Source organism: Engystomops pustulosus, chromosome 4 (genome assembly GCF_040894005.1).
Source record: "Engystomops pustulosus chromosome 4, aEngPut4.maternal, whole genome shotgun sequence".
NCBI classification, from domain to species: domain Eukaryota; kingdom Metazoa; phylum Chordata; class Amphibia; order Anura; family Leptodactylidae; genus Engystomops; species Engystomops pustulosus.
The window spans coordinates 18,992,398-19,017,744 of NC_092414.1; the positions used below are offsets into that span (position 1 = coordinate 18,992,398).

General features: G+C 44.4%; 1 protein-coding gene across 1 annotated transcript in view; it reads right to left on the reverse strand.

Annotated features, from left to right (window-relative positions):
- Positions 1-25,347, reverse strand: part of LOC140126202 (potassium voltage-gated channel subfamily A member 1-like) — a 108,206-nt gene that overhangs the window by 35,382 nt on the left and 47,477 nt on the right. Inside the window, exon 2 of the mRNA XM_072145400.1 lies at positions 8,215-8,256. The gene's annotated coding sequence lies outside the window, so the exon portion shown is untranslated. The remainder of the gene's footprint in view (positions 1-8,214; positions 8,257-25,347) is intronic.

Genomic DNA, 25,347 nt, shown 5'->3' on the forward strand with positions numbered 1-25,347 from the left:
CAGTACTACTACATCTACTCTGCTACATCCAACTCCACCGCATCAGTACTACTAAATCTACTCTGCTACATCCAACTCCACCGCATCAGTACTACTACATCTACTCTGCTACATCCAACTCTACTGCATCAGTACTACTACATCTACTCTGCTACATCCAACTCCACCGCATCAGTACTACTACATCTACTCTGCTACATCCAACTCCACCGCATCAGTACTACTACATCTACTCTGCTACATCCAACTCCACCGCATCAGTACTACTACATCTACTCTACTACATCCAACTCCACCGCATCAGTACCGCTACATCTACTCTGCTACATCCAACTCCACCGCATCAGTACTACTACATCTACTCTGCTAAATCCAACTATACTGCATCAGTAATACTACATCTACTCTGCTACATCCAACCCCACCGCATCAGTACTACTACATCTACTCTGCTACATCCAACTCCACCGCATCAGTACTACTACATCTACTCTACTACATCCAACTCCACCGCATCAGTACTACTACATCTACTCTGCTACATCCAACTCCACTGCATCAGTACTACTACATCTACTCTGCTACATCCAACTCCACCGCATCAGTACTACTACATCTACTCTACTACATCCAACACCACTGCATCAGTACTACTACATCTACTCTGCTACATCCAACTCCACCGCATCAGTACTACTACATCTACTCTGCTACATCCAACTCTACCGCATCAGTACTACTACATCTACTCTGCTACATCCAACTCCACCGCATCAGTACTACTACATCTACTCTGCTACATCCAACTCCACCGCATCAGTACTACTACATCTACTCTGCTACATCCAACCCCACCGCATCAGTACTACTACATCTACTCTACTACATCCAACTCCACCGCATCAGTGCTACTACATCTACTCTGCTACATCCAACTCTACCACATCAGTACTACTACATCTACTCTGCTACATCCAACTCCACCGCATCAGTACTACTACATCTACTCTGCTACATCCAACTATACCGCATCAGTACTACTACATCTACACTGCTACATCCAACTATACCGCATCAGTACTACTACATCTACTCTGCTACATCCAACTCCACCGCATCAGTACTACTACATCTACTCTGCTACATCCAACCCCACCGCATCAGTACTACTACATCTACTCTGCTACATCCAACTCTACCGCATCAGTACTACTACATCTACTCTGCTACATCCAACTCCACCGCATCAGTACTACTACATCTACTCTGCTACATCCAACTCCACCGCATCAGTACTACTACATCCACTCTGCTACATCCAACTCCACCGCATCAGTACTACTACATCTACTCTACTACATCCAACTCCACCGCATCAGTACTACTACATCCACTCTGCTACATCCAACTCCACCGCATCAGTACTACTACATCTACTCTACTACATCCAACTCCACCGCATCAGTACTACTACATCTACTCTGCTACATCCAACTCCACCGCATCAGTACTACTCCATCTACTCTGCTACATCCAACTATACCGCATCAGTACTACTACATCTACTCTGCTACATCCAACTCCACCGCATCAGTACCACTACATCTACTCTACTACATCCAACTCCACCGCATCAGTACTACTCCATCTACTCTGCTACATCCAACTATACCGCATCAGTACTACTACATCTACTCTGCTACATCCAACTCCACCGCATCAGTACTACTACATCTACTCTACTACATCCAACTCCACCGCATCAGTACTACTACATCTACTCTGCTACATCCAACTCCACTGCATCAGTGCTACTACATCTACTCTGCTACATCCAACTGCACCGCATCAGTACTACTACATCTACTCTACTACATCCAACTCCACCGCATCAGTACTACTACATCTACTCTGCTACATCCAACTCCACCGCATCAGTACTACTACATCTACTCTGCTACATCCAACTCCACCGCATCAGTACTACTACATCTACTCTGCTACATCCAACTCCACCGCATCAGTACTACTACATCTACTCTGCTACATCCAACTCCACCGCATCAGTACTACTACATCTACTCTGCTACATCCAACCCCACCGCATCAGTACTACTACATCTACTCTGCTACATCCAACTCCACCGCATCAGTACTACTACATCTACTCTGCTACATCCAACTCCACCGCATCAGTACTACTACATCTACTCTGCTACATCCAACTCCACCACATCAGTACTACTACATCTACTCTGCTACATCCAACTCCACCGCATCAGTACTACTACATCTACTCTGCTACATCCAACTCCACCACATCAGTACTACTACATCTACTCTGCTACATCCAACTCCACTGCATCAGTACAACTACATCTACTCTGCTACATCCAACTCCACTGCATCAGTACTACTACATCTACTCTGCTACATCCAACTCCACCACATCAGTACAACTACATCTACTCTGCTACATCCAACTCCACCACATCAGTACTACTACATCTACTCTGCTACATCCAACTCCACCACATCAGTACTACTACATCTACTCTGCTACATCCAACCCCACCGCATCAGTACTACTACATCTACTCTGCTACATCCAACTCCACCGCATCAGTACTACTACATCTACTCTGCTACATCCAACTCCACCGCATCAGTACTACTACATCTACTCTGCTACATCCAACTCCACCGCATCAGTACTACTACATCTACTCTGCTACATCCAACTCCACCGCATCAGTACTACTACATCTACTCTGCTACATCCAATTCCACCGCATCAGTACTACTACATCTACTCTGCTACATCCAACTCCACCGCATCAGTACTACTACATCTACTCTGCTACATCCAACTCCACCGCATCAGTACTACTACATCTACTCTGCTACATCCAACTCTACCGCATCAGTACTACTACATCTACTCTGCTACATCCAACTCCACCGCATCAGTACTACTACATCTACTCTGCTACATCCAACTCCACCACATCAGTACTACTACATCTACTCTGCTACATCCAACTCCACCGCATCAGTACTACTACATCTACTCTGCTACATCCAACTCCACCGCATCAGTACTACTACATCTACTCTGCTACATCCAACTCCACCGCATCAGTACTACTACATCTACTCTGCTACATCCAACTATACCACATCAGTACTACTACATCTACTCTGCTACATCCAACTCCACCGCATCAGTACTACTACATCTACTCTACTACATCCAACTCCACCGCATCAGTACTACTACATCTACTCTACTACATCCAACTCCACCGCATCAGTACTACTACATCTACTCTGCTACATCCAACTCCACCGCATCAGTACTACTACATCTACTCTGCTACATCCAACTACACCGCATCAGTACTACTACATCTACTCTACTACATCCAACTCCACCGCATCAGTACTACTACATCTACTCTGCTACATCCAACTCCACCGCATCAGTACTACTACATCTACTCTGCTACATCCAACTCCACCGCATCAGTACTACTACATCTACTCTGCTACATCCAACTCCACCGCATCAGTACTACTACATCTACTCTGCTACATCCAACTCCACCGCATCAGTACTACTACATCTACTCTACTACATCCAACTCTACCGCATCAGTACTACTACATCTACTCTGCTACATCCAACTCCACCTCATCAGTACTACTACATCTACTCTACTACATCCAACTCCACCGCATCAGTACTACTACATCTACTCTGCTACATCCAACTCCACTGCATCAGTACTACTACATCTACTCTGCTACATCCAACTCCACTGCATCAGTACTACTACATCTACTCTGCTACATCCAACTCTACCGCATCAGTACTACTACATCTACTCTACTACATCCAACTCCACCGCATCAGTACTACTACATCTACTCTACTACATCCAACTCCACCGCATCAGTACTACTACATCTACTCTGCTACATCCAACTCCACCGCATCAGTACTACTACATCTACTCTGCTACATCCAACTGCACCGCATCAGTACTACTACATCTACTCTACTACATCCAACTCCACCGCATCAGTACTACTACATCTACACTGCTACATCCAACTGCACCGCATCAGTACTACTACATCTACTCTGCTACACCCAACACCACCGCATCAGTACTACTACATCTACTCTACTACATCCAACTCCACCGCATCAGTACTACTACATCTACTCTGCTACATCCAACTCCACCGCATCAGTACTACTACATCTACTCTGCTACATCCAACTATACCGCATCAGTACTACTACATCTACTCTGCTACATCCAACTCCACCTCATCAGTACTACTACATCTACTCTGCTACATCCAACTCCACCGCATCAGTACTACTACATCTACTCTGCTACATCCAACTCCACCGCATCAGTACTACTACATCTACTCTGCTACATCCAACTCCACCGCATCAGTACTACTACATCCACTCTGCTACATCCAACTCCACCGCATCAGTACTACTACATCTACTCTACTACATCCAACTCCACCGCATCAGTACTACTACATCTACTCTGCTACATCCAACTCCACTGCATCAGTACTACTACATCTACTCTGCTACATCCAACTCCACTGCATCAGTACTACTACATCCACTCTACTACATCCAACTCCACCGCATCAGTACTACTACATCTACTCTGCTACATCCAACTCCACCGCATCAGTACTACTACATCTACTCTGCTACATCCAACTCCACCGCATCAGTACTACTACATCTACTCTGCTACATCCAACTCCACCGCATCAGTACTACTACATCTACTCTGCTACATCCAACTCCACCGCATCAGTACTACTACATCTACTCTACTACATCCAACTCCACCGCATCAGTACTACTACATCTACTCTACTACATCCAACTCCACCGCATCAGTACTACTACATCTACTCTGCTACATCCAACTCCACCGCATCAGTACTACTACATCTACTCTGCTACATCCAACTCCACCGCATCAGTACTACTACATCTACTCTGCTACATCCAACTCCACCGCATCAGTACTACTACATCTACTCTACTACATCCAACTCCACCGCATCAGTACTACTACATCTACTCTGCTACATCCAACTCCACTGCATCAGTACTACTACATCTACTCTGCTACATCCAACTCCACTGCATCAGTACTACTACATCCACTCTACTACATCCAACTCCACCTCATCAGTACTACTACATCTACTCTGCTACATCCAACTCCACTGCATCAGTACTACTACATCCACTCTACTACATCCAACTCCACCTCATCAGTACTACTACATCTACTCTGCTACATCCAACTCCACCGCATCAGTACTACTACATATACTCTGCTACATCCAACTCCACCGCATCAGTACTACTACATCTACTCTGCTACATCCAACTCCACCGCATCAGTACTACTACATCTACTCTGCTACATCCAACTCCACTGCATCAGTACTACTACATCCACTCTACTACATCCAACTCCACCTCATCAGTACTACTACATCTACTCTGCTACATCCAACTCCACCGCATCAGTACTACTACATATACTCTGCTACATCCAACTCCACCGCATCAGTACTACTACATCTACTCTACTACATCCAACTCTACCGCATCAGTACTACTACATCTACTCTGCTACATCCAACTCCACCGCATCAGTACTACTACATCCACTCTGCTACATCCAACTCCACCTCATCAGTACTACTACATCTACTCTACTACATCCAACTCCACCGCATCAGTACTACTACATCTACTCTACTACATCCAACTCCACCGCATCAGTACTACTACATCTACTCTACTACATCCAACTCCACCGCATCAGTACTACTACATCTACTCTACTACATCCAACTCCACCGCACCAGTACTACTACATCTACTCTGCTACATCCAACTCCACCGCATCAGTACTACTACATCTACTCTGCTACATCCAACTCCACCGCATCAGTACTACTACATCTACTCTGCTACATCCAACTCCACCGCATCAGTACTACTACATCTACTCTGCTACATCCAACTCCACCGCATCAGTACTACTACATCTACTCTGCTACATCCAACTCTACCGCATCAGTACTACTACATCTACTCTGCTACATCCAACTCCACCGCATCAGTACTACTACATCTACTCTGCTACATCCAACTCCACCGCATCAGTACTACTACATCTACTCTGCTACATCCAACTCCACCGCATCAGTACTACTACATCTACTCTGCTACATCCAACTCCACTGCATCAGTACTACTACATCTACTCTACTACATCCAACTCCACCGCATCAGTACTACTACATCTACTCTGCTACATCCAACTCCACCGCATCAGTACTACTACATCTACTCTGCTACATCCAACTCCACCGCATCAGTACTACTACATCTACTCTGCTACATCCAACTCCACCGCCTCAGTACTACTACATCTACTCTGCTACATCCAACTCCACCGCATCAGTACTACTACATCTACTCTGCTACATCCAACTCCACCGCATCAGTACTACTACATCTACTCTGCTACATCCAACTCCACCGCATCAGTACTACTACATCTACTCTGCTACATCCAACTCCACCGCATCAGTACTACTACATCTACTCTGCTACATCCAACTCCACTGCATCAGTACTACTACATCTACTCTACTACATCCAACTATACCGCATCAGTACTACTACATCTACTCTGCTACATCCAACTCCACCGCATCAGTACTACTACATCTACTCTGCTACATCCAACTCCACCGCATCAGTACTACTACATCTACTCTGCTACATCCAACTCCACCGCATCAGTACTACTACATCTACTCTGCTACATCCAACTCCACCGCATCAGTACTACTACATCCACTCTGCTACATCCAACTCATCCGCATCAGTACTACTACATCTACTCTACTACATCCAACTCCACTGCATCAGTACTACTACATCTACTCTGCTACATCCAACTCCACCGCATCAGTACTACTACATCTACTCTGCTACATCCAACTCCACCGCATCAGTACTACTACATCTACTCTGCTACATCCAACTCCACCGCATCAGTACTACTACATCTACTCTACTACATCCAACTCCACCGCATCAGTACTACTACATCTACTCTGCTACATCCAACTCCACCGCATCAGTACTACTACATCTACTCTGCTACATCCAACTCCACCGCATCAGTACTACTACATCTACTCTGCTACATCCAACTCCACCGCATCAGTACTACTACATCTACTCTGCTACATCCAACTCCACTGCATCAGTACTACTACATCCACTCTACTACATCCAACTATACCACATCAGTACTACTACATCTACTCTGCTACATCCAACTCCACTGCATCAGTACTACTACATCTACTCTGTTACATCCAACTACACCGCATCAGTACTACTACATCTACTCTGCTACATCCAACTCCACCGCATCAGTACTACTACATCTACTCTTCTACATCCAACTCCACAGCATCAGTACTACTACATCTACTCTGCTACATCCAACTCCACCGCATCAGTACTACTACATCTACTCTGCTACATCCAACTCCACCGCATCAGTACTACTACATCTACTCTGCTACATCCAACTCCACCGCATCAGTACTACTACATCTACTCTGCTACATCCAACTTCACCGCATCAGTACTACTACATCTACCCTGCTACATCCAACTCCACCGCATCAGTACTACTACATCTACTCTGCTACATCCAACTCCACCGCATCAGTACTACTACATCTACTCTGCTACATCCAACTTCACCGCATCAGTACTACTACATCTACCCTGCTACATCCAACTCCACCGCATCAGTACTACTACATCTACTCTGCTACATCCAACTCCACCGCATCAGTACTACTACATCTACTCTGCTACATCCAACTCCACCGCATCAGTACTACTACATCTACTCTGCTACATCCAACTCCACCGCATCAGTACTACTACATCTACTCTGCTACATCCAACTCCACCGCATCATTACTACTACATCCAACTCCACTGCATCCAACTCCTCCGCATCAGTACTACTACATCTACTCTGCTACATCAGATGATGTCGTTGCTTCTATGTCCATGGGGGGCGCTATTGTAATCGGATTACTCACCTGCTTCTTCCCGTAACCAAATATCCACCCAGTGATCTGCACCTGAAAGTAATTTATAAAAAATCATCAGAAAAAGGTTCAGAGAATTTCAGGCTTGTGACAGCGGGACCAGACTACACAGGGTGTGTTTGTAGTCTGTTACCATAGAGACACAGAGCTCTGCAGTGGAGCTGTAGGCAAATAAAACAGAATGAAATTCTTTTTCATTTACAAATATTGGGCAAAAATATAAACATCAACATCCAGGGGCGGATAAGACCCCCTACAATATGAATATTATAGCCCCTACAAGTCTGGGATCACTCCCTACATCAGAAGAATCAGCTTCATAGGGGAATGGAGGATGTGTCTCTTCTGTCTGATATCAATCTGGGGTTTCAGGACCTTTGTAGGACCTTCAAAGGTCCTGAAATGTCTCTTGCATACATGTGCAAATAAGTTTTCCATGATGGGATAAGGAGAACCACACCTCTTTTAGCTACCTTGTAAGGCAGCTTCCTTAGCATCAAGCATGACCTTATCCCATTCCGGAAAACGTATTTGCATATTTTCCCAGAATCCCCTAGTGGAGCGTCCATTGCTATAAGACTCCACACGCCGTAAGGAGAACTCTTTCTTCCCGACCCTGGTCACAAGCCTCTCACTCAGCCAAACCAGTTCCCTACACTGTGCTGAAGAGATTCAACCAGGTGGAAACAGCGCTGTCTACAGTTGGGAGTCTGTTCCTTCTGGAATAGATATACTGGTTTGGTCTTAATCCTGCATCATGTCATTAGGCTTCCTGAAGGTCATGCTTGATGTCAAGGGAGCTGCCTTACAAGGTAGCTAAAAGAGGCGGGGTTTTCCTTATCCCATCCTGGAAAACTTATTTGCATATTTTCCCAGAATCCCCCTAGTGGAGCATCCATGGCTATAAGACTCCACAGAACTCTTACTTCCTGACCCTCACAATTCCTGTTCCTGTTATGAGAAGGCCAAAGCCAACGATCCCCGGTCAAATAGAAGTCCCAGATATCACAATAAGAAGGGGAGCCGCTGGGGAGGGGGGCACAATAAGAGGGAGCTCCTGGGGGGGGGAGTACTTACTGGTCTGGTGGCACAGTAAGAAGGGTGCGGCCAGTGGGGGTTCAATAAGAGATGAGTTGATGGCAGGGTTCAATAAGAAGGGCAGCTGCTGGGGGGCACAATAAGAGGGGGAGTTGTTCGGAGAGCAAAATAAAAGTCAGAGTTGATGGGGAAACACACAAAGAGTGGGACTTGCTTCGAAGGCAAAATAAGAGTGAAAGTTGATGGGGGGACACAATAAGAGGGGGAGGTGCTGGGGTGGCACAATAAAAGGGGGAGGTGCTCGGGTGGCACAATAAGAGGGGGAGGTGCTGGGATGGCACAATAAGAGGGGAGCTCCTGGGGGGGGGAGTACTTACTGGTCTGGTGGCACAGTAAGAAGGGTGCGGCCAGTGGGGGTTCAATAAGAGATGAGTTGATGGCAGGGTTCAATAAGAAGGGCAGCTGCTGGGGGGCACAATAAGAGGGGGAGTTGTTCGGAGAGCAAAATAAAAGTCAGAGTTGATGGGGAAACACAAAAAGAGTGGGACTTGCTTCGAAGGCAAAATAAGAGTGAAAGTTGATGGGGGGACACAATAAGAGGGGGAGGTGCTGGGGTGGCACAATAAAAGGGGGAGGTGCTCGGGTGGCACAATAAGAGGGGGAGGTGCTGGGATGGCACAATAAGAGGGGAGCTGCTGGGGTGGCACAATAAGAGTTGGAACTGATTAGGGGCACAATAAGAAGGGAGCTGCTGCAAGGGACACAATAAGAGGGGTAGTTGCTGGGGTGGTACAATAAGAGGGGAGCTGCTGGAGGGGAAAAATTTGTGGGGGGGCTGCTGGGGTGGTACAAAAAGAAGGTGAAGCTTCTAGGGGGGTAAAATATGAGGGAGAGCTGCTGAGGGGCACAATAATAGGGGGAGGTGCTGGGGTGGCACAATAAGAGCTGGAGCTGCTGGGGGGCACAATAATAGAGGGAGTTGCTGGAGGAGCAAAATAAGTGGGGGTTTCTGCGGGGGTGGTACAATAAGAAGGTGGAGCTGCTAGTGGGGTAAAATATGAGGGAGAGCTGCTGGGGGGGCACAATAAGAGGGGGAGTTGATGGGGTGGCATAATAAAAGGGTGGGCACAATAAAAGGGGGCTTTATTATTAGGGGGGAGCTGGGGCACAATATCAGGGGGGCTACAATGTGACAGGGAGATGGAGGGCACTAGGGGGGGAATCATACTGTGTAGGGGTGGAGCAAGGGGCGGAGCAAAAGGTAGGGTTAAGTGCAACTAAAGGGGTGGAACTATCATATTACGGCGCTTCGTTCTCCAGCATATGATGCAAACCCCGCCCCCCTGGCACCCGCTGGATCTATCAGGTGGCTCCGGGCTTTCTTTTTTGCCCCTCATTTGTCTGTAGCTCTGGCTCTTATGTGGGGTTTTTTTTTTTTTTAGATTTTTATGCCTTCCTCTTACAGCAGGGGCGAGAAGGTCAATGCTCTCCTGTCACGTAAACTACTTTTCTACAGCTGCTCATCTGGTGCAATGTATATCCCCCCCAGCACTACACCCGGCTCATCCCATGTATCCGGGCAGTTCAGAGAAGATTCCTCCGGAATTGTTGGAGTGGAATTCCACAAATAGAAAGCAGAGAGACCCCTTGTCTTGTAGGAGACCCCCTAAAGGTCATCCAAGCTTAAGGTCATCTAAGCAGATGTCATGTACTGATGTAGCAGAGCTGAGTGTGATAACTGGTGCTCAAATTTCAGATCCCCCCCCCCCTCCTTACAGCCCCCCCCGCGAAACATCTTCAATTACGCTACCAATTTATAGAATTTAATGACATTTTAATTTAAAAGGAATATTTCATGTGAAACTTCCGGCATTTGATATTTTCAATGGGAATTTACCCTCATGTAAATTCCACATCCCGTCCCAGAGGGCGGAGATTATGGAAATTTTGGGGCCCGCGTTTGTTTTTGTAATATTCTCCTGGATAATTTTAGATTTTAGTTTTTTTGTCTTTCTCTCTTTGAAATTATACTTTCAAAATTCACTATGGAAATGAGATTCTGTTATTTTTCCCGAATTCTCGATCATATAACTTCTTAACCCCTTCCCGTCTCAAACCTGTTTAGTCCGTTCCCTCAATTACCATATTTTTCTCGTGTGATCCGTTATGTTGAATTTACAAAATTTTATAAAATATAAATATATATAATTTTTTTAAAATTTATTTTATTATTTTGCCTTCCAAAAATCTATAGAACTATCTGTATGGGGGGGGGGGGGCTTGTTTTTTGCAGGATGAGTGGTATTTTCTTACTGGCACCAATGGATTTTCTATAAAACATGTTGAGAAACCTATTAAGAAAAAAAAGATTGTGAACAGAGAAGAAAATATGGATTCTGTTTTCGTTGAGGTTTGAACAGCAAAAAACAAGTTCTCTTTATTCCGTGGGTCTGTATCATCCCACCTCATATCGGTTTTATTATATTTTACCACTTTGAAAAAATATACAGTATATAAAACTTAAAACAAAGGTGCCATATCTTCCTCCTATAACCTTTTATTCTGCCATACATAACTCTGTGAGGGGGCTTGTTTTTTCCTGGGATGAGCTGTAGTTTTATTGGTACCTTACAACTTTTTGCTTACAATTTTTGGATGCTATTTTTTTACAGTTAAAATCAGAAACAAAAACACCTATGTAGTCATTACGATATTTTTGGTTGGTGTTTCTGCGGGGGTGTTTTTTTTTTTTTTTGGTTTTTTTTTTTTATTCTGAAACTTTAATCAAACTTTATAGAATTTTTTAAACCTTTTTACTTTTAGCCCCCTTAAACTTTTTTTTTTCCAGAATTCTGGGAAACCTTGTAGGGAACTGGGGTAGGGGTGGAAAAAAAAGTATAGCTACTTGGCTACCAAGTTCCACCTAGATTCTATATTTTTCGGTTTTAGGCCCTGCCCCCGAGGTGGGTCATGGGACATCACTTCCTCTGATGAAAGGATGTCCACAGATCTGAGGAGGCCATAGCGGGGGTTTTTTACCTCTAGGGGCAGGGCAGAAATGCAAGTACCAGAAAGTGGAAATCGGGAGCTGTGTTTTTTGTGGAGGGTGGGCTACCTCTTTCCAAGCAACCCTTTAAGGGACATAGCTTGAACCCTACTATAATACAATGTTGCAGTATTTTATAGAATCATTACAATCGGGAAATGTCCGGTCCACGGACCCAAAATTCAACAAAGTGTACTGGTCGGGTATGGCCGGAACAGCGGGAGTGAGCTGATTGGCTGGATCAGTCATGTGGGTTTCTTCCAATCAGCTCACTCCTGCTCCAAATTATTGATGAGTCGATTTCTGGATTCTAAAATACTGGATCAAAGGAGTTCGCTTTCTGTCTTTTGTACCTGTGGTCCATATTGTGTATAAGAAGCTTTGACCTTCTGTGTGAGACACAGTGGGGCTCACTTACTATGGGCTCCACGGCCGCACTTTCGTCGGGTTTCTCGTTTTTTTCTGTTTTGCGTCGAATTCCGCCAGGATATTGGGTCAAGCGATCAGATTTTGGCGCAATCGTGCCGGCTTTCACGCGACAGAAATCAGGGGCGTGGCAGTCGGAAAACCTGATGGATTCGGAAAAACCGTGGAATTTAAAAAACGATTTGTGTCGCAAAATCAATCACTCACATGCACCGGGAATGGGTTTGTGAACTCCAGCGGACCTCGGCGGACTTCAGCGCAGCAGCGACACCTCGTGGACGTTGGAGGAACTACCTTAGTGAATGCCGGAAAACCCGGATCCTCATCTAAGAAGGTGCCGCTTGATCGTGACAGGACCGGGTAAGTAAATGACCCCTATTGTGACACAGCAGGGAATTTCCTAAACATCCCGGAATATCTACGCTCCCGGAGCTGTGACAACACAATAAAGACAGCGCTCCATACAATCTGCTGGAGGAACAGATGCAGAGGCCAGACATAGCGCTGCCTCCTCCAAAGACGTCTTCAAGGCGGAGGCACCCGATTCCTTGCATTGTATACAGTAAGGAGTAGTGACAGCTCAAGTCGTCCTCTGGGAAACCCTAAAGGAGACACGAGTGTCCATATCCTAGAGACGGAAACTGGTCAGACTAGATGCATTGAGCAAAATTAACTACATTCTAGTCTCTCTATCACCAAACTGCAGTCAACGTAGTCAATGTCCGACCCTTTAATAGGCCTTGAATGGTGGCTAATGTTGATAGCCTGACAGTTATACACGTTCTTGCCCCTTATTAGTATTGTGTTAGTACAGATGAGTTCTCCTCTACCAGGAAGAACACCCTAGTGCTACATGTTAAGAGTAGTAACTCTAAGTCAACATGAGACCCTTTAACAGGCCTAAAGAATAACAGCTGGCCTAGGGATTCTTAAAGACCAGGGAATGTTCCGATATCTGGATGAGTTCTTCTCAAGGAGGTAGAATGCAAGCTCTCTAGTGTCATCTTTAGATCAACGGCAGACCCTTTAACAGGCCTTGAAGCAGGCCTAAGGATTCTTATGGACCAGCCAACGGAGAGTTAATATGTAAATGAACTCTCCTCCAGGGAAATGAACAGAAAAACTTGGTTCTACCCAACTGGAGGTCCAACTCCGTAAATCAACATGAGACAAAACAAACCAGAGTCTAAAGTAAAAATTAAAAAAAAAAAAATCTCTAAATTTTTTTTTATTATTATTTTTCCCCCCAAATTATAGAATACAGCTCTGGTTGGGTGGGATGATATTGTTTTTCATTATGGAGAGTAAGAACACTGCCTCTTTATCGCCATTGAGAGAGATAGCAACTTTATTAGTGGACATGAGACCCTTTAAGAGGCCTAGCAATGGATTTAAGATAATAACCAAACAAGATCTTAGTGGAGAGACCATGAGGGACTGTTATAGGTTAGGCAGTATTCTTGGGTACAAATATGAAGATTATCTCTCCTCCAGGAGGAAGAAAACTACCTCTCTCGGTAGTGCTAACTATTAAAAGTAGCAACTCTATAGGTCAGTGGTGGCGAACCTATGGCACGCGTGCCAGAGAGGGCACACAGAGCCCTCACTGCTGGCACGCGCCCCATCCTCCCAACCACTGCCAGGTGCGGACACCCACTGTCCACACCTGGTTGTTATGGCTATTAGCAGTATCGGAGCGCAGCTGGATCAGTGATCAGCCGGAGGAACGCGAGTCTAAGGTGAGTTTATTTTATTTTTTTTATACAGGGCATACATGGGGCATAATATATCAGCAAGAAGGCTGATTTCCTACCCGCTCCCGCACCTCCCATAAAACTCTGCCTGCAACTGGCCCGAAACTCGCGGCACAAACTGTGCCCATTACCACAAGCCCCCCTCGCGCCCGAACCCCAGCCCGTTCTGCCCGCTATCGCAAACCAACACCCCCCCCCCCAAATCCGCCCACTACTGCAATTCGCCCCCCCCAACTCCGCCCACTCTCACTACCCCCCCACTCAACTCCGGTCACTGCCCCCCATCACCCCCTCCCCTGGAACTCATGCCTCATAACCCCACTGCCCCGTACTCCAGATGCTGCATTACCCCCCCCCCCCCCTTCAGCCCTAACTCCGGCCGCCCACCCTCTGCCCATCTGCCCATCTACTGGGTTGCAGTTTGGGCACTCGGTCTCTAAAAGGTTCGCCATCACTGCTATAGGTCAACATGAGACCCTTTAATGGGCCTGGAAATTACCAGTTGGCCCAGGGAGTCATATTCAACTGTGGCAATGCTCTCTGGGAAAATAATATGCAGATGAGCCCTCTTCGAGCTGTGTCTTTATGGTCCCTATTGAAAATAACAACATGAGACCCTTTACATGAGTCAACATGAGACCCTTTAACAGGCCTTGAAGCTGTGTTTTTTTACCTCACAGTATAGAATAGGGCAACAGTTAATGTTAGTGTTAGGGGATAGTGTTTTTCCATATGGAGCTCTCCTCCAGGAAGAATAAATCTGTCTCTATATTTTCACCTATTGGAAGTAGAAATCCGATGGGTCAACATGAGACCCTTTAATGGGCCTGGAGATAATCAGTTGGCCTAGGGATTCATATTTGGCAATGCTTTCTGGGAAAATAATATGCAGATGAGCCCTCTTCGAGCTGTGTCTTTAGGGCCCCTATTAAAAGTAGCAATGAGTCAACATGAGACCCTTTAACAGGCCTTGAAACATTTTTTTTTCCTTCACAATATATGTTTGAATGTTAATAAATCTGTCTCTCTCGTGTCACATATTGGAGGTAACAGCTCTAATAGTCAACATGAGACCCTTTAATAGGCCTTGACAAAGCCCAATATCTAAACCGGACCTCTCTGGGGTCAGCTGTTTTGAAGTTCTTGCCCCTCTTTTGTACAGTGTAAGACACTCTTTGACAAAGTGAGATTAGGCTTGGGGGATACCAATATCTGGTTTATGGGTTCCTATAGGACAGGCAATAGTCCTGGGAAAAATATGCAGATGAGCTCTCCTCCAGGAGGAAGAACTCTCTCTCTAGTGCCACCTATTGGAGGAAAATACCCGATAAATCAACATAATAGTCACCTAATTAAACTCCACTGTCATCAAGTTGGAAGCTCCCTTTAAGAGCGCCGCTGGGTGACTCTACCCTGGGATCCCGGCACAAGGATTCATAATCCGGGGGTCTGTCATGTAACATGTCACTTAGCGCATAATTAGGATTCTCCACATAATTTCCGATCCTCGATGTTGGCAGAAGACGGATATAATTAGTAAATAAGCGACTATCGGGACTTTGAAATCCAATAGGATGACATACAATACGTGCAGATGTAGCAGAGCTGAATCTGTCACTAGGGTATGTGCACACGGGAGGGGTCCGCAGCTGAGTACTCTATACGGTGGTTATGTATGAGCTCTATATGGAAGTATTATCTGGACTCTATATGGTGGTAATATAGGAGCTCTATATGGAAGTATTATCTGGACTCTATATGGTGGTAATATAGGAGCTCTATATGGAAGTATTATCTGGACTCTATATGGTGGTAATATAGGAGCTCTATATGGAAGTATTATCTGGACTCTATATGGTGGTAATATAGGAGCTCTATATGGAAATATTATCTGGACTCTATACGGTGGTAATATAGGAGCTCTATATGGAAGTATTATCTGGACTCTATACGGTGGTAATATAGGAGCTCTATATGGAAATATTATCTGGACTCTATACGGTGGTAATATAGGAGCTCTATATGGAAGTATTATCTGGACTCTATATGGTGGTAATATAGGAGCTCTATATGGAAGTATTATCTGGACTCTATATGGTGGTAATATAGGAGCTCTATATGGAAGTATTATCTGGACTCTATATGGTGGTAATATAGGAGCTCTATATGGAAGTATTATCTGGACTCTATATGGTGGTAATATAGGAGCTCTATATGGAAGAATTATCTGGACTCTATATGGTGGTAATATAGGAGCTCTATATGGAAGTATTATCTGGACTCTATATGATTGTACTGTATGGGCTCTGGATGGCAGTATTATCAGGTCTCTATATGGTGGCTCTGTAAGTCATTGTGCTGTCTATGTATAGTAGTATTATGTGACTTCTGTATGGCAGTGTTATATAGATTCTGTATGGCAGTATTATTTAGTATCTGCCTCGTATTATTATGTGGCCTCTGCCCTGTAGTATCATGTGGACATGATAAAGTCGACACCGAAGCGGCCCCTCCTCCCTCCCTGTGTTATATTTATTGTTGTTTATGTGAATTTACGATGTTTTCTTGTTTATCTCTTAAGTCGCAGCTGGCGGAAAGTGAGAAATGTGTTAGAAAAGGCTCGGCTGGCCGACTTGCCAGCTGGGAGTCCAATTAAAATTTCAAGTGCCTTAAACCTTTGGCTTTGTTGTATGGAGATAATAAAGCTGCAACCTTTTTACACCCAGAAAGAGTTGTGATCTGTTTTATTCATAAGTTGGTTGGTAAGGGGTTTACTGCGGCATTAAGGTGCTTAAAGATACGGGTAGTTCATGCCTTCAGTCTATGGCGTCCGTATGGCAATGTTATATAGATTGTATATGGCAGTATTATTTAGTATATGGATGGTAGTATTATGTTATTACTGTTTGCCATTGTGATGGGGTCTCTGGAAGTCATCGTGCTGTCTCTGTATAGTAGTATTATATGGCGTACGTATGGCAATGTTATATAGATTCGGTATGGCGGTATTATTTAGTATCTGTACTGTATAACTATGTGGTCTCTGCCTTGCACTATAAAGAGGGCTCTGTATGTCACTGTGCTGTCCCTACAGGTGTCATTGTTGCATTGTATGGTGTAGTAGTATTATATGTAGTCTGTATGGCGATATTATTTAGGACTGATAGGATATACGTATGTGGTCTTTGTAAGGTTTTTATGACACTGTGCTATCTCTGTATTGTAGTATTATGTATGGTATGGTAGTATTATCTGCAATGTTAGATGAGTTCTGTATAGCAGTATTATTTAGGGTCCTCGTTACGGTACAATGTGACCAGTTCTGTAGGATTACAGTAGTGACTATAAGTCAGGTGCCACCCCTGGGCACAGTAGAGCGGTATGGCGGTATTCCAATGCACTCGGGAAGTTGATACGGCGGCTGCGGGGGGGAATCGGGTGTCTCCTAATGACAATGGAAATCTGCGTTGGAATGTAAAAGCGATGGAATGTAAAAGCAGCAAAGTGGAAATTCGAGCTCCTTGTCAGGCACATTGTCCGCTACCGTATGACGCGCCATGTATCCAAGGACAGGGGCACCACGCAGACAGATTAGGGGCAGCTAAAAAGGATAGGTCTTTTTTTTTTTTTTTTGGAAGATTCCGGAATGTTCCGGGAAAAATTAACAAGTACGTTTTTTCTTTACATTCCTCAGCAGTCGAGACCACTAGTTGCTATGGAGAGCTAGGTAGCACTTCCTTGGCAACCAGTAGATGTCCCGATTTTTTTGCGAGGAGAGGGAATCGGCAAGGAGGGCAAAGGTCAACCAAGGAATATGAGTATTCTACCGGTCTAAAGTCCATGTACTTTTTATATTCGATCCAATAGAGGACGATGAAGTCACAAGCCCCTCCTCCCAGCATGTTTAAATCATGCCCCCCATTTCCAGTTTTTTTAAACTCAGCCCCTAATGTGACCAGTAGTTTTAAGCCCCGCCCCTATTGTGACCACTATTTCTTTCTTGTCCTCTCCCTATTGTGTACTTTATTATAAACTGGTATTTTTGAGTTCCACCTCATTGGTCTTACCCCAATTGTGACCGGTATTTTTTACCCTCATTCTGACCAGTATTTCTGTCCTGTAATCTGAGTCCCGCCCCCTATTGTGACCAGTATTTCCTTGCTGTTATTTGAGTCCCGCCCCCTATTGTGACCAGTACTTCAACCCTGTTATTTGAGTCCCGCCCCCTATTGTGACCAGTATTTCCTTCCTGTTATTTGAGTCCCACCCCCTATTCTGATCAGCATTTTTTTCCTGTAATCTGAGCCCCGCCTCCTATTCTTACCAGTATTTCTTTCCAGTAATCCAGATGCCTATTTTGACCAGTATTTCCTTGCTGTTATTTGAGTCCCACCTCCCTTTGTGACCAGTATTTCCTTCCTGTTATTTGTGTCCCATCCCCTATTATGACCAATATTTCCTTCATGTTATTTGAGTCCCACCCCTATTTTGACCACATTTTCTACCCTGTTATTTGGGTCCTGCTCCATATTTTGGCCAGTATTTCCTTCTTGTTATTTTAGTCCTGCCCCCTATTCTGACCAGTATTTCTTTCCTGGTATCTGAGTCCCGCCCCCTATTCTGACCGGTATTTCTTTGCTGTAATCTGTGTCCCGCCCCCTATTCTGACCAGTATTTCTTTCCTGGTATCTGAGTCCCGCCCTCTATTCTGACCAGTATTCCTTTCCAGTAATCTGAGTCCAGATGCCTATTTTGACCAGTATTTCCTTGTTGTTATTTGAGTCCCACCCCCCTTTGTGACCAGCATTTCTACCCTGTTATTTGAGTCCCATCCCCTTTTGTGACCAATATTTAATTCCTGTTATTTGAGTCCCGCCCCTATTTTGACCACATTTTCTACCCTGCTATTTGGATCCTGCTCCATATTTTGGTCAGTATTTCTTTCCTGTCATTTGAGTTCCATCCCCCTATTGTGACCAATATTCATTCCTGTTGTTTGAGTCCCGCCCCCTATTCTGACCAGAATTTCTTTCCTTTAATATGAGTCCCGCCCCCTATTCTGACCAGTATTTATTTCCAGTAATCTTAGTCCCGCCGCCTATTCAGACAAGTACTTATTCCTTGCTGTTATTTGAGTACCGTCCCCTATTGTGACCAATATTTCCTTCCTGTTATTTGAGTCCCGCCCCTATTTTGACCAGATTTTCTACCCTGTTGCTGCTCAATACTTTGGCCAGTATTTCTTATTTGAGTTCTGCCCCAATTGTGGCCAGTATTTCTTTTCTGTTATTTGAGTCCCGCCCCCTATTGTGACCAGTATTTCCTTCCTGTTATTTGAGTCCTGCCCTCTATTGTGACCAGTATTTCCTTCCTGTTATTTCAGTCCCGCCCCCTATTCTGACCAGTATTTCCTTCCAGTTATTTGAGTCCTGTTGCATATAGCGTCTTTTTATCCCCTTCATTTACCACACTTATTTTGGTCAGTACACTTATTTTGGTCAGTACAAACTAACCAGTGATTTTAAGCTCCACCCCTATTACTGACAGCACTTTTCAGTCCCGCCCCTTATCTTTACGGGTATTTTTGACTTACATTAGTGGCCACCCTAGAGACTCTTTTTCTCTCTTTGACACCACATCTTCTATATTTTTGTGAAAATATCTCTCAGCAAGGAGACAAAACAGATGACACCTGTTTCTAGGCAACTGCCGCAGGGAATCCCAGGCACATAATTACAATGGAAAGCCCCCGGGATTTACTTTCTTTCTTTCTGTTTTTTCTGCATTCAATGGGATAGTCTGAGATTAAAAATCAGAGTCCCACCCACAGCGCCATGTCCGTGCACGGGCTGCGTCCGCTACTGCTCTTCTGCCCAATTTACTTGAATAAGGATGCAATACCAGACATGGCCTGTGGAGAATGGGGCGCTGTGTTTAGGTAAAAGGTGATGCTTATGGCACTCATCAATTTTCATACACTTAGTATATATCTTATATATTTACAACCCTGTATCCTGATAGTGATGGCGGCATCATGTCACATTGCAGGTGAGCGCCGGGCGCCCAGGTATCCAACCCTGCAGTAATTGTGCTGAAAACAAGATGCTGCAGTCTCCGGGGACAGAACCGCCTGGAGAGACATCACATACACCGACATTACAGAGGATTTCATCTAGTATACAGGAGGGAAAAACTGTACATCTAGATAGGGATCCATTATCTCTCTCTATCTATCTCATATCTATCTATCTATCTCATATCTATCTATCTCATATCTATCTATCTCATATCTATCTATCTATCTATCTCATATCTATCTCATATCTATCTATCTCATATCTATCTATCTCATATCTATCTATCTATCATCTCCTATCTATCTATCTATCTATCTATCTATCTATCATCTCCTATCTATCTCCTATCTATCTATCTATCATCTCCTATCTATCTATCTATCTATCTATCTATCTATCTATCTATCTATCTATCTATCTATCTATCATCTCCTATCTATCTATCTATCTATCTCATATCTATCTATCCAAATGTCTATCTATCTCATATCTATCTATCTCATATCTATCTATCTCATATCTATCTCATATCTTTCTTTCTATTCCTTTTTCTATTTCATCTATTTAATATCTATCTATCTAGATCACTTGGATACAGGTAAGTAAGTGCCCCCTGCTGGCTCCCCTGACGACAACCGTAGCAGTGATCAGAGCGGGCGCCGCTGCTAATGAGGTTTGGTAATTAGCAGGAATAAATCAGCCTCATGATCAGATACACGGAGAGAAAACAACCTGCCCGACATGATTAAATTACAGATTCCGTTTAATTAATCCCTCTCTCTGTGATATCAGGGGATCCTCTGCTGAGAATCCATTATAAATAGGGATAGACACGTGCACACAGGACTACTCCTCCATGCACTCCCCTGTCCTTCTAGATATCAGACATCTTATAGGTAAACCAACAAACCAATACTTATCAGTCACTAAGGAACTACATCTCATCGATCTATAAAGGGTTAATTTATTCTACATTGGCGCTAATTACGCCAATGTATAATGCTGCCCCTGCACTCTCAAGTCTCCAGTACCTGGTAATGATGATGACCTCCAGGCTGCTACTGTTCCTGTTGGAGACCCTACTTCAGCTCTGGATATAGACCAATCCCCTGATTGGCTAATGCCCGCTATCTGGTACAGCTTTTTTTTTCCAGTTTGGGCTGTGGCCTTTATCCCCTGATGTTATTTAAAAAGCCACAGACATTGCTGGACTTCTCCCCATATTCAGAACTCAAGGGACTCTTTGAACCTTGCTAGTTGTGCTCAAAAGCACTCATCTCTGCTGAAAGCAGAGCAACTTTTACTAAGAGCTGTGCCGCTCATCGCAGAGGAGAATACTACACCCTTTTTCCTCATCCTGAGATCTATGTGGCACCCCGTTTGCCATCCAAGGACTGTGCCCAGAGAATGGACTCTATTATGGCAGAGCTCTCTGAGAGAGTTATAGTCACAGTTTTGCTTTTCTAGGGTAAAGGACTATTTATTGCTTAAGTAACATTATGCAATGTTTGAAGTGTGTACCCATTGGGGCTCATTTACTAAGGGTCCGAACGCCGCACTTTCGTCAGGTTTCCCGAATATTTCCGGGAAATGTTACTATATATTTAATTGCTAGGCTTTGTCGGACAGTCTCTTGGTGTAGTGTGTGTAAAATCCTGACTGCAGGCTTACGCCTAAATCTGCGCTCACTAATCGTGTGACCTCTAGAGGGCCAGCGGTGTATAATGATTTACATCTGGACGTAGCACGCTGGGGTAAGACCATAAATTGGAAGGTAAAGTTAAAGGACACCTGTCATCAGGTCTGTGTCACTTGTCCTGTCACTACTACCTGTTGGAGCAGCTCACAAGGATCCCATCCAAGCCTTTATCTATTTATTTCATACATTATTCATTATAAAATCATCTATTCTTTATCATGTAAATGAGGCTGGTCACATGGTCAGAGGCAGTGATGTCACCCCTGTTACCCCTCCCCTCTCCTCCCCCTGCTCATGTCTGTGTGTAATGTATAGTAAAGCATTGCTAGTATGTGTGCTGCATCTGCTGACATGCTGCATCCTCCTAATATACAGGTGAGAGACACAGACATCAGCTACACAAGTACCTGACATGTTCTGCTATAACATGGCTGCTTGGAGCTGTTGTATCTCTCCTATACACACACAGGCTGCAGGGGGCGTGGCCACCAGCACCAGGAAGCACATCATTATACAGCCTCACATCATTATACAGGCTGTCAGTCAAGCACTGGGGGTGTGGCTGTACCTCCCACTCATGAATAGAGTGGACAGCTTGAATATGCTAATGCTTCATTGGACATTTCCCAGGTCATTTGCATACAGCTTTAGGACCTCATTGCTTAGGTTTACAGGCATGTAGAGGGACAATGAATGGATAGAGGCAATGCTCTCTAATGGCAGTTTATGAAAATATATTTAGTTTAGGGGGGTTATTTTGCATGACGGGTTCTCTTTAATGTATAATATAGTGTGGGAAGAGAGGGAGCTACAACTCAAAGGCAAGTCCAACCTACAGACAGTCTAAACAGAAAACGTCAAATGCGAAGCTTCTGCCTCAACAATAAAAAGCTTCTACAATAAAAAGAGCGTTATTTCGACCTGGCTCCTTTCTGATGAAAAAAGGAGATCAGAAACAAGTCAGGTCGAAAAAGCGTTTTGTTTATTTGAAACACTTAAAAGGACAGTTGTTTTATTTACCGTTAAAAAAAATCAGAATCCTCTAAAATGTTGAGGCAGAAGCTCGGCATTTCATGATATGTATAATATATGTATTTGTGCGTATATGGTGATGAACCTAAGAGCCTAGGTTTGCAGCATACCGGGACCTCCAGGAGGCCGTGCTTATCCTTTCCATAGCTGGGCCATGGGCATCTTGTTTCATTACCAAGGGGGTATGTAATGGCCCAGTAAATCGGGACATTACGGAATATTGTGGTCCTATTAAATGATGTATGTCCAAAGAGCCTGATCAACTCGGTGAGGCAATTTACGCCATCTACTGTCCATAAATGGTAATGCAGCTGAATGTTATCTGCCTAGGATGGGAGGGTTTACATGATAACCAATCATAACTTGTGTTTGACCTTTGTCAATCCTGGTTCTACCCCTGGAGGTTCCTAATTAGAACCCAAAGGAAAGTTTTACTTATACTCCCGCTGGCTGGTGTTCCAGAGTTCTGTCTGATAGTGATGGGAAGTCCGGTTCTTATTAGTGAGCTGGCTCATTAGGCTTCGCTCTCTAAGAAGGGCCGGCTCTTTTGGTTCCTGATTGGCTCCCTATTAAATATATAATAAGGAGCCGCAGACCAGTCAGTCATCCCACACCACAGCACTTTTTACCGAATTTTATCGGGTTAAAGGGGGTGTGGTGAGGTTTAGTGAGCTATCACCGGCTCTATGTGCCGGCTCATTCGCAAACGGCCCATCACTGCTGCGTGAGAGTCCTGGGAGGACACAAGGCCTGCTGCTGCTGTCTCACCTGAGGGCAATCTCCCTTCCTCCTGCCACACTTCAGAGTTTGCTTCAATTGCTGCCAAAGAACATCTACCTTTTCGAGCCCCAAGTTCCAAAACCTGGGCTGGAAGCATCCTCTACCAGACTACATCCAACCAGCAGCAGCCTGTTACATTTGCTGCGTTAAAGTCTTGGAATAGAAAGACTGTAAGTTTGAAGTTCTACATCTTGTCTCAACGTGTGATCCCTGGCTGCCGCTAACTTCATGGGCCTCCCCTCTACTATCTACCAGGGGATTCGTAATACATGAATACACTGGAAGCGTCCCAGAGAGAATCTTACTGTGGCTTCCCCCTCTTCTTACAGCCCCTCGCTGGCCCTGCCTGGCGTAAATGAGGCCTGTTCCACCTGGACCAAGCGACCGTGACAAGTCTAGAGCAAGGCTGCACTCAAGCCACCAACACGAAAGGTCAGGCTCTGATGGGAGAACATTGCACAATCAAGTAAAAACTAGCCCTGCTTTTGTGCTATACCCGCAGTCACCACTAGAGGCAACATAGAAGCTTACTGTATACTGTGTTATTACTAAGCTCCCTCTAGTGGTGGCTGGAGGAAGCCAAAATTTTAAAACTATACTCTTATCAACACTGTGGAACTTAAACATCGTATAAGTGAAAGGAGAGCTAGAACCAGTATATATATATATATATATACCTTATATAAATTACCTTTAACGGGAATCTCTCAGCAGCTTTAATCATGCAAAACAGCAGACAGTGTTAGGTATTGTCCCTGGAGAGATGTGTAATCATACCTTTGTGTATAGCAGTAGTGGATGGACTGTGAAATAAGGATTTATATTCTAGAATTGTAACCACATTTCCTCACACTGCTGTGCTCTTAGTTCCATCCCTCTGTTAGCAAGTTTATGTTACTTCAGCAGTCACCAAGACAAGAGGGCAGGGCTTGTAAAAAAAAAAAAAAAAGAAACTCAAAAAAGAGAGCCAAGAGCACAGCAGTGTGAGGATTCTCCCACAGTGCACTTGCACAAGTTGCAATACTTGAATATAAATGCATGTTTTACAATCCTGCAGCTACTAACATACCTATAGATAGATATGATTACACTTCTCTCCAGGGGTAATACCTTGCGTGGGCTGCAAAGAGCAAAGCAGTGTGAGAGTAACCCCCAGACTATACAGAGAAGCTACAACCCCGGAATATGAAACCTGTCTTCACAGTCCTGCTGTTACTAACAACATACACAAAGGTATTATTGCACAGATTTGCAGAGACAATACCTAATACT